The sequence below is a fragment of the Nomascus leucogenys genome, chromosome 11 (assembly GCF_006542625.1).
Source record: "Nomascus leucogenys isolate Asia chromosome 11, Asia_NLE_v1, whole genome shotgun sequence".
NCBI classification, from domain to species: Eukaryota; Metazoa; Chordata; class Mammalia; order Primates; family Hylobatidae; genus Nomascus; species Nomascus leucogenys.
In genome coordinates this window covers 30,562,531-30,580,585 of record NC_044391.1, presented here as the reverse complement: position 1 = coordinate 30,580,585, position 18,055 = coordinate 30,562,531, and the positions used below count along the sequence as shown (strand labels likewise).

The window sequence follows — 18,055 nt, the reverse complement described above, 5'->3', positions numbered from 1 at the left end:
ATATGCTCCACATCCTAATCCCCAGAAGCTGTGAATGTTATTTTACATGGCAAAGGGGAATTAGATTGCAGATGAGATTCATCTAAGGTTGCTTACGTTATAACACAGAGATTATCCTGGATTATCCAGGTGGACAAATTATAATCATGAGAATCCTTGAATATGAAAGAAGGAGGCAGAATGCAAGAGTCAGAGGGAGATGTGACTACAGAAAATGGCCAAAGAGATTCAGATTTCTGCCTTTGAAGATTAAAGAAGGGGGCCACAAGCTAAGGAATGTGTTTGGCCTCCTGAAGCTGGGAAAGGCAAGTAAACAGATATCACCCTGCAGCTTCCAGAATGGGATGCAGACCTGCTGACACCTTGAGTTTTCCAATGAGACCTGCATTAGACTTCCAATCTGCAGGAGTATAATATATTTGTTTTGCTTTAGGGTAATAAAACATGGTAATATTTTTACAGTAGCAATAGAAAACTAATATGAAATGCTTCTAATATATAATAAACTAGGACAACATCTTTATTTAAAATCTGTACTGAAATAAAAAGTGAAAGATGTGTACAATCTGAAGAGAAACATGAAAGTAAAGATATTTGCATTCCTATGATCATTGCCATATTATTCACAATGGAAAAGATATGAAAATAATCTACATGATGGTCAGTATTAATAAAGAAATTGTGCTGTATATACACAATGGAATACTATTTAACTTCAAGAAAAAAAAGAGATCTTGCCATTTGCAAGAACATAGATGAACGTAGAGGACGTATGTTCAATGAAATAAGTCGGAAAGAGAAAGAAAAATACTGCATGATCTCACTTATATGTGGAAGATAAAAAACAGAAAGAAATCAACTATATAAAAACAAGGAATAGAAAGATGGTTATCAGGAGTGGGAGGGAGGGGAAATCAGAAGATACAGATAAAAGGGTAAAGAGATATCTAAAAGGGTAAACAGTTATCTAGAATAAGTAAGTTTATAGATCCAATGTACCACATGATGACTCTAGTTAATAATACTGCATTATGTACAGACATTTGCTAAGAGAGTAGATTTTAGGTGATCTTATGTGGTAAGATATAAATGTGCACACACTCACATAAATGGTAACTGAGACAATGGATATGTTAATTTACTCAACTGTAGTAGTCACCTCACCGTGTATTTCTATATATACATATATATATAAAATTCTGTATATCTTAAATGTATGGTTGTGTGCTCCATAATGATGTTTTTAGTCAATCGACCACATATATGATGGTGGTCGCATAAGACTGCAATTAAGCTGAAATATTCCTTTTGTCTAATGACATCATAGCCATTGTAATGTAATGTCATAGCACAACATTTTCCTCATGTGATGATGCTGGTGTGAACAAAACTACTCTATGGTCAGTTCTGTAAAAGTATTCCATATACAATTTTATATAGTATATAATACTTGATACTAAAAACAAACAGCTATGTTACTGGTTTATGTGTTTACTATACTATACTTTTTATTGTTAGAGTGTACCTCTACTTAGGTTTTTAAAAAGTTCACTGTAAAACAGCCTCAGGCAAGTCCTTCAGGAGGTATTCCAGAAGAAGATATTGTTATCACAGGAAATGACAGCTCCATGCATGTTATTGCCCCTGAAGACATTTCACTGGGACAAGATATAGATGTGGAAGACAGAGCTATCGATGACCCTGACTTTGTGTAAACTAATGAGTGACTTTGTATCTTAGTTTTTATCAAAAATTATTAATATTTAAATTTAGAATTGACATAATAAATGCACTTAGTTATGGAGTTGTATTTGTCCATTTGGCTAACTACAAAGAAATACCCGAGACTGAGTAACTTTAAAGAAAAGAGATTTAATTGGCTCACAGTTCTGCAGGCTGTACAGGAAAGCATGCATGGCTTCTGGGAAGGCCTCAGGAAGCTTGTACTCATGGTGGAAGGTGAAATGGGAGCAGGCACATCACATAGCAAGAGTGGAAGCCAAATAACAAAGGAGTAGGTGCCATGCACTTTAAATTACCAGATCTAATGAGAATTCAATCTATCATGAGGACAGCACCAACCCATTGAGATGAGGGATCGGCCTTCATGACCAAAACCCCTCCCACCAGATGCCATCTTCAAAATTGGGGATTACATTTCAACATAGGATTTGGAGAGGAAAGCTATTCGAACGGTATCAGGAGTACAGTGTGACATTTCAGTGCATGTGTACTTTGCATGAGATGAAATCAGTGTAATTACCATGTCCATCACTTTAAACATTTTTTATTTCTTTTTGGTGACAACACTCAAAATCTTTCCTGGAGCTATCTTGAAATATACACAACACTGTTATTTTCACTTTACTCTGAAATAAAACACCAGAATTTATTTTTCTGGTCTAACGTAATGTTTTACTCATTGACCAATCTCTCTCATTCCTTGCTCCCCACACCGCACCTGCCTCTGTTAATCATCCTTCTACTCCCTGTTTCTATGAAATCAATTAGATTCCCATATGAGTGAGAACATTCATTGTTAGTCTTTCTGTGCCCGGCTTATTTCACTTTACATAACGTCCTTCAGGTTCATTCATGTTACCACAAATAAAGGAGTTTCATTCTGTTTTAAGGCTGAATAGCATTCCATTGTGTGTGTGTGTGTGTGTGTGTGTGTGTGCACGCACAACACATTTTCCTTACTCATTGTACGTGGGCATTTAAGTTGATTCTGTATCTTGGCTATTGTGGATGGAATGGTGCTGCAATAAAAAACATAAGAGTGCAGATATTTCCTTAACATACTGATTTCATTTCCTTAGGACATATACTCAGTAATGAAACTGTTGGATCATATGGTAGCTCTATTTTTAATTTTTTGAGGAACTTCCACACTGTTTTCCATAATGACTGTGCTAATTTACATTCCCACCAACAGTGCATAAGAGATCTTTTTCCACATCCTGTCTGCATTTATTTTTTGTCTTTTTGATAATAGCCATTCTAAATGGGGTGAGGTGATATCTCATTGTAGTTTTGATTTGCATTTTCCCGATGATTAGTAATGTTGAGGATTTTTTATATATCTGTTGACCATTTTTATGTCTTCTTTCAAGAAGTATCTGTTCAGGTCTTTTGCTCATTTGTTAATTGAATTATTGGCTTTTTTGCAATTCAGTTATTTGAGTTTCTTATATATTTTAGGTATTAACTCCTTCCAGATGCATAGTTTGCAAATACTTTCTCCCATTCCATAGGTTGTCTCTTCACTGTATTGATTGTTTCCTCTACTGTGAAGAAGATTTTAAGTTTGTTGTAATTCCATTTGTCTGTTTTTGCTTTTGTTTTCTGTGTTTGGGGGTCTTATTCAAAAGTTTTAAAAGTAAAAATTTAAAAATAGGAGAAAGCTTATAGAATAAGAATATAATATAAAGAAAGTAAATACTTTCGTACAGCTGTACAGTGTGTTCGTGTTTTAAGCTAGGTGTTATTATAAAAGAGTCCAAAAGTTAAAAAATATTATATAAAGTAAAAATATTACAATAAACTAATGTATTATTGAAGAAAGAAAAAATATTTTTTATAAATTTTGTGTAGCCAAATATATAGTGTTTATAAAGTCTATTGCAGTGTATGGTAATGTCCTATCATTTCAAATTTACTCCTTACTCACCCAGAACAATTTCCAGTCTTGCAAGCTCCATTTATGGTAAGGACCCTACAGAGATGTACCATTTTTATACCATATTTTTACTGCCTTCTTTTTCATTATTTAGATGTGCAAATATTTGCCATTGTGTAAAAATTGCCTATAGTATTTAGCACAGGCTTATAGTCTAGGACCAATAAACTATACCACCTAGACTAGTTATGTTGTAGGCTATATCATTCAGTTTTATGTAAGTACATTCTATGATGTTTGCACAACAAGGAAATTGCCTAAGTGTTGATTTCTCAGAAATATCCCTGTCATGAAGTGACAGAAAAATCGCATACAATAATCAATAGAAAATAAAGAAACAGAAAGACAGAGAGAAGAAAAGAAGGAAAGGAAGGAAAGGAAGTAAACGAAAGGAAAGGGAAAAGGAAAAGGAAAGGAAAGACGAAATGAAGAAAAGAAGAAGCTCAATGGAGTTAAAAGAACAGGAGAGCAGAGTACATCATGCTGCTTATATTTAGCAAGAGATAGAGAAATAGCAGTAAAAGAATGCTTAATAAAAAGGCATTCACAGGTTGGGTTTGGTGGCTTATGCCTGTATTCTCAGTATTTAGGGAGGCTGAGGTGGGCAGATCACTTGGGGGCAGAACTTCAACACCAGTGTAGCCAACATGGTGAAACCCTGTCTCTACTAAAAATACAAAAATTAGCCAGGCAGGGTGGCACAGTCCTGTAATCCCAGCTACTCGGGAGGCTGTGGCACAAGAATTGCTTGAGCCTGGGAGGCAGAGGTTACAGTGACCTGAGATGGTGCCACTGCACTCCAGCCTGGGCAGCAAAGCAAGACCCTATCTCAAAATAAATAAATAAATAAATAAATAAATAAATAAATGTATGTTAAAAAGGCATTAACGTACACCAACATCCTTAACACTGCAGCCTGTGTATTTAGCCTTTTAACTACTTAACAACAAACATGAAACATCATAAAGGTTTTGAATAGCTAAGTATCCTACTATAAACCAGAAAATTTTCTAAATGCTATTGTTCAGTTGTATTAAGTGAATACTTTTGCATTTCATTGAGTAATACAGTGACATACTTCACCAAATTCACAGGGATAGCCAGGCACAACTGGAACCTCATGACTGTGTCCATTCCATTTAGTCCCTTATATTGAATAGGCTAGTCAGTTATCATATCCAAATTACATAATGTATTTAGGCAGAATAATCTAAACAAATTATATATTCATTTACCATCCTTTCTATACCTTTACATGTTCTGACTGATGTCACTCAGTCAGAACAAATCATCTTCCCTCCTGTTTTACTCATTGTATAGTAGGGGTAGGAGAGGAAATGGGTTCTAATGAGTCATCAGACTTAAATCTCATTAATAGTAACTAAAGCAGTACATATATGTCAGCAGAAAGTGTACCTTGAAAATTGCAGGGAAGAGACATTATACAAAACAGTTTAATTTTAAATTTAAACTATAGCTAATCACTAGACAGAATGAGTTCACTATGGGAATCTAAAGCTAAGCATCCAAGTCTTCAAATTTTTTTTTTTTTAGACAACTACTAAACACTGGAGTAAAATTAAACTAAAGTTAGAAAGTAATCAACACTATGTTTTTTCTTTTAATTGAAAAGGAAAATGCAGTTCTGGTTTAGCAACTGTGGCTTAGAATTTCTTTTAATTCCCCCCTCCCCTTCCATTTTAACAAGCTTCTTCATTTAGCTGGTGGAGGTAACCAGTAATGCAAGCTTGAATTAACACACAAAAAGACATTATCAAAAAGCACTGCATTCTCATTTATGATATCAAAATTATATTTTTAATTCAAATTAAAATAAAGGTATTTACCCTTCCTAGAAATAGGTTTGTTGTGTTTTGATCTTTCTTTGTGTATTCTTTATGATTTCCTAGATATTTTCTCTCTACTCCATTAGTTTCATAGTGAATTTTCTTTTTGCTTTATGATTATTCACTTCAGCACAGATCAATGTTTTATCTTAATAGATAGGTTTAGAAATTTCAAACTTTAAACATCTCTGCTTTGCTCAGTGTTTTTAAAATACAATTTTTGTTTCTACCAATTAACATCCTATCCTTCCTTCCCACCAAAGGAAAAAATATGGAGAAGAGATGCATGAAGGTCATCACTGAAGAGTCATAAACCATTGTGAATAATGTCAAAACTATAATTTAATTAGTGCCCCATCTGTCACTTTCTGTTTGACGAGCACTAAATGTCCAATTATCATTTAATATCTTCTCTAATCAGTTCTGGCAAATTTTGCAGGCACACAAGAGATGACATTAATAGATGAAAGTGAGGCTACTCTTGCCACATTATCAGAAAGAAATTTTGAGCAGCACTGACTTACAATGGGGAAGGTAAGAATTTATTCCAATTAGTGGTAGCATTTTATAACAATTAAGTTGTGGGGTGTATAAAACAAAGAATTTTCTTTGTTCTCACAAGAAGTTAATGAAATAGCCCTACATGTAATTCTGTAGAAATTCTTGTGTGGATTCCAATATTTCAACAAAGCTAGTTATGTACTCAACCATCTTTGATGCAGTGTCTTTGAAAGCCATCTACTTCTGGAGTACTCTTCTGCCTTTTGTAAACTAGTTTTTCCTCAAAGGCATTGTTTGTATACACTGCATCCCTAGGGAGTTTTGTAAGGCAGGGCATACGCTGGATCAGTTTTGGACATTGTCTCTTATAAAACGAAAACATGATTCACTCAGAGACTCTTCACCTAAAAATAATTATACTGTAACTTTTACCTAATTTATGTAGCAGGGAAATTAATTGAACTCTCACAAATTTGTTTTCTATTGCCCCCACAAAAAATTACAACAGCATTCCATTTCTGGCTGTGACTGAGAATTTGGTTTAATTTGAAAAAAAATGGAACCGCAACCCAGAGGTTTTTAACTGTTGTCAAATTATTAAAGGCATGTGATAACCCATGCTCTATTCTTATCACTATTAACATTTTCCCTTGTGATTATTCTTTTACTTTCTTTTGAGATGAGAAAAAAATAGACTTTCATTATTGACTGAATAGGTAAAAACCATCAAGAAATTTCAGATTTTCCAGAGGATAATTTCAACAGAGAAGATGGCTCTACATATAAGAAACTGAGGCCAAGAGAGTTGGTTGACTTGCTTAACATTGGAGCAAGCATATTAGCAATTTTAAGTGACATCTTCCTATAATGTTTTATATTATGTATAAATATTCATATAATCAGAATTCAGTATAAGGTGTGTATCTTAAAGATTAAAAAAAAAAAACCTGAACTCTAGTCAACCAAAAGTAACAAGAAAATATATTCATTCAACATGTATTTTGTAGCTGAAGTGCTGGATGTTTTAGCCAGAAGATAAATGGGGTTAATTTAATTTGGATTTTAAATGGTAAATTTTAAATTTGAATTTGGAGAAGCAAATCACTTCATTTAGAATTGTGGCATAACTGACTGGTTCCTGAAAAAGAAATCTTAATTTAAAAAACAGAGTTTTAGATCATATAGGCCATCTGTATATGTTTTTGAAGTAAATATCTGTGAAATATTTGACACATTCTAACAAGATCCCCTGCAGTCTTTTGAGCCTCTTCCTCCTCCAGCCATGCCTGTCATCGTTTAACCTCTAATGTATATACTTAAATGGAAAAGGATCAGACAGTCATGTCTATGGGCCTATAATCTGAAAAATAAGCAAATTATCAAACAAAATCTTATGTCGCCTCAAATACAAATATTTATAATCACATGAGAAGTTACAGTTATTCGCTATTGATTCAAAATTGACTTATTAGGTTTTTCTAATATGTGTTTTCATTAATTAGCAGTAAAGACTTTTCCTGGCTGTCTTTTTCCTTCAATGAGAAAGTACATGTCATAGAAAATTTTGGGCCCGGTCACAACTTTCTAAGTGAAGTGATTTGCTTCTCCACAAAAAAATGACCCCTTCTATAAAAATGCTCTAAGGAAACTGACACTATCTGCTGCCTGGTAGTTGCTAATAAGAAAAAGAAAGGTTTTTGACAAGTCTTCCCCAGTGATCATGACTAGAGATTTAAAATGAAGCTCCTTACCTTATAGTATGTGTTTAAGTTATATTTCTTGTGGGAAAAATATCATTGCTAATACATTTATATCCCTAAAGGTTTGAAGCCAAGATTGGACTGACTGTGGACTGAGTTCAGCAAAACTTTGTTAGGCTGTTGTGCTTCTGTTTGACTCCTATTTATTCTGCCTACCCTAAAAGACAATTTGGTTTAAAGTATTTAAGAACAGAATCTTGTATTCTGTGACTTCGGCAGAGAAAGGAGAAAGGGGTTTGTACCACTAGTGTACCATGAGGGTGAGTTCTCATTATGTGCATCTCGGTGTGTATCCTTTGACTTATAACTTGAAAAACCTTCTGAGCTTATGAGCCAGAACTTCTATTGTCAGATTTGTAAAACCTTAGCAGGAAGATCCAAAGTTACAACTAAAGGGAATTCTATTCTTTTTCAAAAAAGGTAAAATCAAGCAGCAAATTTAAATGCCAAAGTAATCTTTCCTCATAGGAACAGTTTAACATATAAGCTCTATTCTAGGAGATGGAATATTATTAATCCAAAATGCCACCATTACATTGCATCCTTCAAAGAGCAGCCTCAATTTCAAAAATATAGTGTGGGACTCTGTGAAAAATGTTTCTAGACTCTTAACCCTACATTATGAAATGGATTTTAAGTATTTGGAGCCAAGGAGCTCATTCAGCTAACTCATCAGTATGTGTTTCTATTCCTTAATTAAATAGTCACATTTGAAATATCTTTCCCAAATATTGGGGAACAGGTAAAAGGACACTCCCCTAACTAGCAAAAAAGCATGGGTTTCACCTTGACTTGGAAGTCTCTGGTCACTTCTGGGTCTGTTGCCAGAGGAGCATCACCTTTATAAGCAAAGAACACCTGTCAGAGACCAAAAGATGTACAGATAGAAACCTCTACTTCTTCTACTGGTTCACTCACTAGCTTTTATGTTCAGCTCCTCACGTTAACTTCCTGCCCATTTATTTACGTAAGACTAAGTGAATTACATATGGGAAACTAGACAAAATAGCTATGGTGTGTCACAGAGCTGCAAACTCCTAAGAACGGGACGTGTGGTTTCTGCTGTGTCTGATCTCACAGAAATTACCAGAGACTGGTCATTTCCAGAGAGTTATCATAGGAGGTGAGCACTTTAGAAGAGGCTAGAGCCCGTTAATCAATAACCCTTAATTTCATTCTCCCTGAAAAGTGTCAAATTGTCTCACAGTCAGAATCACTTCAATTCTCTGTAGGCTACTGCATACTAATAATAACTAATTAAACACATATTTAAATCAGAAAACCAAATAACTCAGTAGACAAAGTGTCAAGAGAGGGCATTTCTCAATTTTCTAAAGTTCCATGAACTTTAATTAAGACCTCTGAAAATCTATATCATTCTGTAAATTTACTCTGAAATTTTAATGACTTAAACTTTGTGTGATTATTCATTTGCAGAAAACAAGTACCTAAGAAAAAGAGAACTTGTGGGCAACCATCTGAAATATTCATTTGTTAATAATCTGCAGTCAAAGCCAAACTTTTCGCCACCCCAACAAAACAAAAAATTAACTGAATGGAAACAGCGTCAATATTAAAACATTATAGTACCCTTTTCTAAAAGATAGACTATCAAGGCATGCAATGTAAATGTTAAAAAATATATTCTCCCAACTCTTACATTTTAGGAAAAATATAAATCTTAAATATTCAGGCTATGACTTTATCTCAGTATGACCTAATATAACTCCAAAATCATCAAGATAGCCATACAAAAAGGTGAGTTCAACTAATGTAACACATTTCACAATAACATTATAAATGTTCAGTGCAATAGTTTTGTTGTCATTATGTGTTTGAATTAACTCTTTAAAACTCAGAAATGTGCCAGTTAATATATTTCTGCTTCTTTATATGTAACAACGTCCCAAGAGCCTGAAAAAAAATAACAGAGCTTCAGCGGAAGTTCATCTGACTATCTACAGGAAGTAACACAGTGAGCAAACAAATCTGACTCCTGGTTTAAAATCTGGGGTGGATCACTTTGGATTTGTAAATACTAAGCTCTCACAACCCTGAACTTCACTGTCTGATCCAGTGCCAAAACTTATTTCCAAGTTCCCAAGAAAGGCAAAGGTAATTTGACCCATTCACAGAGAGGATTACCAACAGAGTGCAAACACTGAAAAATTTGCATGAAAAAGTACAGTAAATAATATTGCCTCATTAAAATTCAAGCCGTGGCTTCTAAACCAGATGGGTTAGCAAAAATATCTACATAGCTCATGAAGGAAAATAGCCTATTTGCATTAAGAAAAAAAAAAAAACAACTAGAGTTTAGACAACATTCTGTAAAGCAAAAATATCTTGATTATAATCATGAACATTTTACCTTAAAGAAACACAAACCCCATTTATTTTAATATAAATGTATACTTTTGAATTGAGTATAATTTTATCAGATTGAAAAATTATTTACCTTGTGAGAAATAGGAAACAAAAATGTAAAAGGCTTTTTTACTTTTTCAATATTAATTTTAATGGTCTAAATTAAATGACTCTGACTTGTGCAAACTAAAACTAAACCAAATGGGTAATGAGTGTCATGCCTTATCAATGTGAATATTCTTAATGTAACTAAAGAACAGTAAAAGCAAGATGCTTTTTATTCAGCATGCTCATCAATCATTGCCTTATACTCAGTGATGGCATGCATACTTGTAGGAAAATTTTGAAAAAAGGGATCAACAATTTTTGGAAAACAAGATAAGGATAACTACATTTGTTATTTTTATTTTGTTAATATGAAAAAGAAAATATGCGAAATTTTTACAAACAATTCTACTATTATATTGAAGCTTTGAAGAAGTTTCTGTGAAACAAGCTCAGCAACAAGATCCACTCTGGGCCTCTTTTACATGCTTTTAAAGATAAAACATATATAAATGTAATTTTTAAACATATTTTAATGAGGTGATTTTAAGCATATCACTTCAATGATATGAATAAGCAAATAAAATCAACATTTTAAGCTGTCCCTAGCACATCCCCCATTTAATTTGTTTTGAGTATTAAATCACAGTTTAATCAATAATGCAATAATTTGAATATGATTTTAACAGCTAAATGGAATGCTTAACTTTTGTCTCTTCAAGTATAGATTTTGCCTATATATGGAAATATCTCTACTTTCCCCCACACAAAATAAATCCCAATAAGATACAAAGCATATATAAGGTAAGTTTAAGCGATAATGAGACAGGAATAATATAAGCTGGTTGCAGGAGAATAGAAAATTCCAGGCAGTGTTTCATGTAACTAGCGAAAGGAAACTGTTGAAATAGCCATAGAAGCTAGGAGCTGATGAGACCCTGAAAAACCAGGGTGTGGCCCAAGCTGGCTAAGACTGACTGGACCCAACATGGCATGGATTTGACTTAGGTTTCATCTAGGATGTCATTATATGCTCATTAACATACTAAATCACACATTCACTAGCACCATGACAGTTCCAGGCACACCCATATTTGGCGCAAAAATGGGTGGCACCACAATTCCAAGACATCTCTGTCCAGATTCCAGATTCCAGAAACCTTCGTGAATATTCCACCCCTTGGTAAAAAAACCCATAAAAGTAGAAACCCCAAACTCCACTGAGCAACTCTCTCTTGAGTACACCTGCACTCCCGTTTCTTGAATGTGTACTTTTCACTTTACAATCTCTTTACTTTCAGTATTTGCCAACCCATCCTTGAATTCATTTTTGAGATGGTGGCAAGAGCCTGGACACTGGCTGGGGTGGGGTCCCCCGACATTCAAGGACTTCACCCAGCCAACTGGTATCAATAACAGTTTATTGCTATATTAATAATTATTTGTCAACTACTTTCAGCTAGGCATTGCTCTGGGCACTGGGAATAAAATAGTAAATGAGAGAGATCAAGTCCTCTCCTTCATGAAGCTTATAGTCAAGCCTCCACTGATTCCCACTTGCCCTTTACACTATGAAAGCTCTTTTAATGGTTTTTTATTTTTTAAACTGAGTCCTTCAGAAGAAAATTTGTAATATAGAAAAAAAGTATTTATTTTAAGGGTAACATGATTGCTATTTGTAAACTCTTTTACTTCATGCAAATTAATTTTGTCATTTTTCCCATTCACAATTAGGGAAATTATTTATCTTTGTTTTGGTGGGGACTAGAATTACTTGCATAATACTTCGTTTTTGCATAACTTCATTTGGCCATAAGGGCAAATGATTTTTATATACAAGAAGCATAAGCCACACAACAGTTCAAATGCTAAATGAATACAAAAATAAAAATGTACCCAAAACTCAAGTGTGAATTATGGCATGGTATGGTCAATTTCATGTCTTGAGTTTCTATATTCTAATTTTAAAAATGTAGGAATATCTTATTCATTCAGAAACTGCAGGAGGCCATTCAATTGAATGAAAAGAAGATACCTGTAATCAACTTACCTATTAATAAGAGCTGTCAGTCTAAACATTTTAAGGAAAAGGGGCAATGAAGATAGAACACATACATATTAAGGGTACTATTTTTGGTTTGGGAACCTGTAATTTTTGTGGAATAGTTAAAGTGTGTATCTGTTATTTTATATCCAATAAGGAAAAACCGTGATCAGCATCTGAAACAATTTTAGTGTATTTTTTAAGAAAACATGCTTTTTACTCAATAATTTACTGAAATAGGCATATAATGAAAATGAAAAGAGACACATGGAAATTTACAGCTTAAACACTGGCAAGTTTTCTACATTCCTACATTAACAAAATAACTACCCATTTGTGTGAGTGTAGGCCTACTCTTGGTCTGTGAATTCATTACCATATCCAGGTGTTAGTTAAGAAAAAAGCCCCCAAATTTGTCTTTTTACACAAAAAATTAAAAATAATGATATTCTTGTTTCTTTTTCCTTTTACTGACCTTTTAAGTTCCTCATAGTTCCTTTCTTATCCTTTGTCTCATCTCCCCTTATAGTGCTGTGACATCACCAAGTAATACACACAGTTGCTTCCATTGCCTTCTACCTATCTCACCTCCCATTTCCCTAAATTTCACACATCAAAAACTATCTGGTAAGTCTTTCATTCTCTATGAGTCTTTAAAATGACTGATATGTTAATATCTTATACATTTAAAAGGAAGTGTCCTACAGAGCTTTAGAGCAGGCTATGAATTATGTTCATTGTCTGGAATCCACACAGTCTCTCATCTTCCCTGAAATTATTGCAGCAGCAGTAGAGGTGAGAGTAATGTTTTACTTTTGAAGTGATCTTCCAATCCTTAGAAACAAAACTGAACTATCAGAGACTAAATTTTGAGTTCCATATACCCTGTCCTGCATTTTTGGTTGTGGATCAGAAGACAGTAACAAAGAGGAGGGATTAAAAACAAATATAATAAAATTTTTATTTTGTGTGGAACAATTGTGCTAACGACTTTTGTCTTCCCAGTTTCCATTTGTCTTGAGTTTTAAAAAATCAATATAATGAGAGTGTATTTGCATATGTAGAAGGCCCTGTCTGTTGAAAATGGTTCAGAAAAAAAGATAATGTAAATTGTCCTGATGTTTCTCCCCCTTCCTACATCTTTCAATTAATCATATATATTCAGGTACATAAAATTTTAAAAGTATGAAATTTGCATTTCAATAAAATACCTTAAATTGGTCTTAGTACAGAGTCAATGAAAAAAAATTTAAATCATCCAATATATTATTATAATAGGAAACTTCCCATGGGACAAGGTGATAATAAAGTTGAGAACAATTAGGATTAATTGAATTACTGAGCAATAAAAGCAGACACAGGACTATCTAAGCAAAATACAAAAGAGTAGCAATATGCCCTTCTAAGAGAAGGCCTTGGCATCCAGAAACAGAAGACTGAACTAAAAGCATACAAGCTCACAAATTTTTAAGAGGGAAGGGAAATACTCTTTTGATAGATTCAAGTGAGCTGTGAAGATCACCAAGATAATTGAAGTGTTTTTGAAAATTACGTTGCTCTCATTGGTAGTGTCTCAGAGCCAGTACACAACACTAAAAGATTATATCCAAACAGTCCCAATATTTCCTCAGCCCCAATACTTCTTCATGTTATTGATATTCACTGCATTCATATTAATCATGCATAGGTTTCCACGGGACGAATTGTTGCTATCCGCTTCAAATTTTAAATAACCCATTTGATGTCATTAATTTGTAGAGAGAAGTTATAAAATGTTATCCATTTATATATAAATAAACTTTCTGGTAAGCTTAGAACAAAAAAGGATATGTCCTTACATTTCACAAAGTAGGTTCATTACTTCCAATATAAAACTGTGTTCAAGAAAATGAGGACAACATTCAAACACCAGGAAATGTGTGGGCTGAAAATATGATGAGCACAGTTTTGAACGATTTGCTGGACACTTTCTTGTTTACCTTATCTACTGCAATGTAATCAGAACTAGTAGTCAAGAAAATGTGAATTATAAAACCCTTCTCACAATAAAAACAAACAGAAAATATTTAGACAAAAATGAAGAAAATGATGGCTGCCAAACCATTTGCCTTACAGACATGTGTACAAATTGATCATTTTCCTGTCTAGCTATTTTGGTTGTATAGAATAAGGACAAATAAATGATAGTTAACAATATTTAGTATTTGTTATTTTAGATATGTTAGATCTTATAAAATACCTTATGTTTTAGTCTGAAGGGAAACATTTACATTTTAGGAAAAAATTTATAGCTAAACAGAATTAAAAATATTTTTTCTAATAGAAATTTGGGTACAATATGGAGTCAAAAAGCTGTGTGTAAAAACTTAGAATATTAAGCAGATTAGCAAGAAGGCATAGTGAAAAGAAAATGTGAACAAGTGAATGATAAAAGAAGGCGGAATTAATAGCAAATGCCTATGTAGTGCTCACTGTATGTCAGGCAAGGCTAGCGGCGTGCGCGCGCGCATGTGTTTGTATGTGTGTGAGTGTGTGTGTGTATTCCTAACAGGAAACTTACTATTCTCATTTGCATCTAAGGAAATCATTCACTATCTGCTCATTGATGTAGAGTTGGAATCAAATCCAGGAAGCTGACTCCTGACTATGTGGTTTTATTCACTATAATACACTGCCCTTTAAGTAATGCTATTAAAGATGATTTGTAAAAGAGAATTTAGAAAAGCCAAGGAAACAGAAAAATATGAAAAACTCAAATGTGACTTTGGGATTCATTTTTGAGACAAGAAAAATAGTTAATATCCCTCACCATAAGGCAATGCTAATGTTGTATCAGTATCAAAGAAAGTACAGGCAATTTTGTCCTTTCCCTTTGAAATTCAATTTATGATGTCCAATGCTGTAAATATCCAGCAGCAATAGCTGTGCTCTATAAATATTTAATACAAATGAAGTCATAAGTATAACTCAGACTAAATGCTAATTAAAAAATATAAAGAAGTTTGATAGTTATTTCCCCCCCACCCCCAAACTACCAGATGGTGTTTAATAGGTATACGTGACTATATTTAAGAATGGCATAATTTAAATAATAATTTAAAAGCAATTTGTCAGTTATAGGAAGCAGCATTCTATTTACTATAGAATCTATAGTAAAGATTCTATGACTTTTATTATCACAGTCCTTTTACTAGGTAGCTCTCCTTTAATTATCCACTTTACTACCAAGGTTCTTGCCTCTGGTTTACTAATTCTAAACTATTATATTTTGTTGTTATGGCATTGAGAAAACATAATATATAAACCACAGAGAGCTTTAAGGAAGCTAGACTTAACTATAAGCAACCTAAAAGGGCTCCAACCATCTTAATAATTATTATTTAACTAATGTAAAATAATAATCCCAAAGATAGAAAATCATCTCACAAAATAATCTTAAGTTGAAGACATAGGAATGCATGTAATCAGTTAAACATCCAAAAGATATTAACTAATATCAATAACATGCCACACAGGTTCAACATAATTGGGCTGAGATTAACCAAGTCTAATTGTTTTAATTATTGGTTATCCCTGTTCTATTAGTTGTTAAGAAGTATGTATATATATTTATGTGTGTGTGCATATAGGTGTATTTTATGGATTTCTGAATTTTTTAAATCAATTTTATCTTTAGCTGAGCTTCTTGAACCATAAACATACCAAGTTAGTTCACTAAATTAGTAACAGCTTATATATAAATTCTAATTAATGTCTACCAAGTTGATTGAGTACACACTGAATTTCGTTTTCTTTTTCTTTTTTTTTTTTTTTTTTTTTTTTTGAGATGGAGTTTTGCTCTTGTTGCCCAGGCTGGAGTGCAATGGTGCAATCTCAGCTCACAGCAACCTCCGCCTCCTGGGTTCAAGCGATTCTCCTGCCTTAGCCTCCTGAGTAGCTGGAATTACAGGCATATGCCACCAAGCCCAGCTAATTTTGTATTTTTAGTAGAGATGGGGTTTCTCCATGTTGGTCAGGCTGGTCTCGAACTTCCGACCTCAGGTGATCCACCTGCCTTGGCCTCCCAAAGCACTAGGATTACAGGCGTGAGCCACCGTGCCCATTCCACAATGAATTTCAATGAGTAAGGCTTTATGTATAACACAGTTTTGTTTTTCAAAAGTAAACAATTTGATAGCTTTTCTATTATTTCTTTAGTTGAAATAATAGGTTGAATTTGGTTTTCTGAGGCTTCTACCTGTATTATAACTAAAATAATGCAAATTCTCATTGAAAAATAGGATACAATTTTTTTAATCTTTCAAAAACTTTTTGTTTGGACTTTTGTTGGTATATAGTGGGTGTATATATTTGTGGAGTACATGAGATGTTTTGATACAGGCATGCAATGCTTAATAATCGCATAATGGAAAATGGTATGTCCATCCCCTCAAGCATTTATCCTTTGTGTTAAAAACAATCCAATTATAGTTTTTTTGTTATTTTAAAATGTACGATTAAATTATTATTGACTATAGTCACTCTGTTGTGCTATAAAATACTAGGCGTTATTGTTTGTAACTATGTTTTGTACTCAATAACCACTCTCACACATCTCCCTACACTGCCTCACTTCCCTTCCCAGCCTCTGGTTACCATCCTTCTACTCTCTTACTCCATGAATTCAGTTGTTTTGATGTTTAGATTCCACAAATAAATGAGAACATGTAATAGTGAATAGTACTCCATTGTGTATAAGTACAACTTTATTCATTCATCTGATGATGGACACAGGTTGTGTCCAAATTTTGGCTATTTTGAACAGTGCTTCAACAAACATGGGAGTGCTGTGCAGAAGCTTTTTAACTTGATGTGATCCCATTTGCTCACTTTTGCTTTGGTTGCCTGTGCTTGTAGGGTAGTGCTCAAGAAACTTTTGACCAGACTAATCTGTGAGTGAGATTCCCTGATGTTTTCTTGTAGTAGTTTCATAGTTTGAGGTCTTAGATTTAAGTCTTTAGTCGATTTTGGATTGATTTTTGCATATGGCTATTTTGTATATATCTTTATTTTTCTTCATATGGATGTTTGGTTTTCCCAGCACCACTATTGAAGAGACTGTCTTTCCCCCAGTATATGTTCTTGGAACATTTGTTGAAAATCAGTTTGAGGTAAATGTGTGGATTTGTTTCTGGGTTCTCTATTCTGTTTCATTGGTCTATGTATCTGTTTTTATGCCAGTACCATGCTGTTTTGGCTCCTATAGCTCTGTAGTATAATTTGAAGTCAGGTAAAGTGATTCCTCCCATTTTATTTTTTGCTTAGGATAACTGACTATTCTGGGTCTTGTGTGGTTCCATATACATTAAAGGATTGTTATTTTTTATTTCTGTGAAGAATGTCATTGGTATTTTTTATAGGGATTTCATTGAATCTGTAGATTGCTTTGGGTAGTATAGATATTTTACAAGTATTGATTCTTCTAATCCATGAACATTGAATATCTTTTCATTTTTTTGGTGTCCTCTTCAATTTCTTTTATTATTGTTTGATAATTTTTATTATAGAGACCTTCGCATTTTTGGTATTTAATTCTTAGTAATTCTTAGGTATTTACTTTTATTTGTGTCTATTTTAAATGGGATTACATTGTTATTTCTTTTTGAGATTGCTGTAGCATAAAGAAATGATATTGATTTTCATATGTTGATATTATATCCTGCAACTTTACTGAATTAGTTTATAAGTTCTAAAAGGGCTTTATGTGTGAAGCCTTTAGGTTTTTGTAAATATAAGATCATATCATCTGCAAACAAGAATAATTTGACTT

At 33.4% G+C, this 18,055-nt stretch overlaps 1 long non-coding RNA gene across 1 annotated transcript in view; it reads left to right on the top strand.

Annotated features, from left to right (window-relative positions):
* The window catches only part of LOC105740448, a 42,754-nt gene that overhangs the window by 9,828 nt on the left and 14,871 nt on the right, over positions 1–18,055 (top strand). The window contains exon 2 of the long non-coding RNA XR_001116495.2: positions 5,969–6,063. This is a non-coding gene — a long non-coding RNA (uncharacterized LOC105740448). The remainder of the gene's footprint in view (positions 1–5,968; positions 6,064–18,055) is intronic.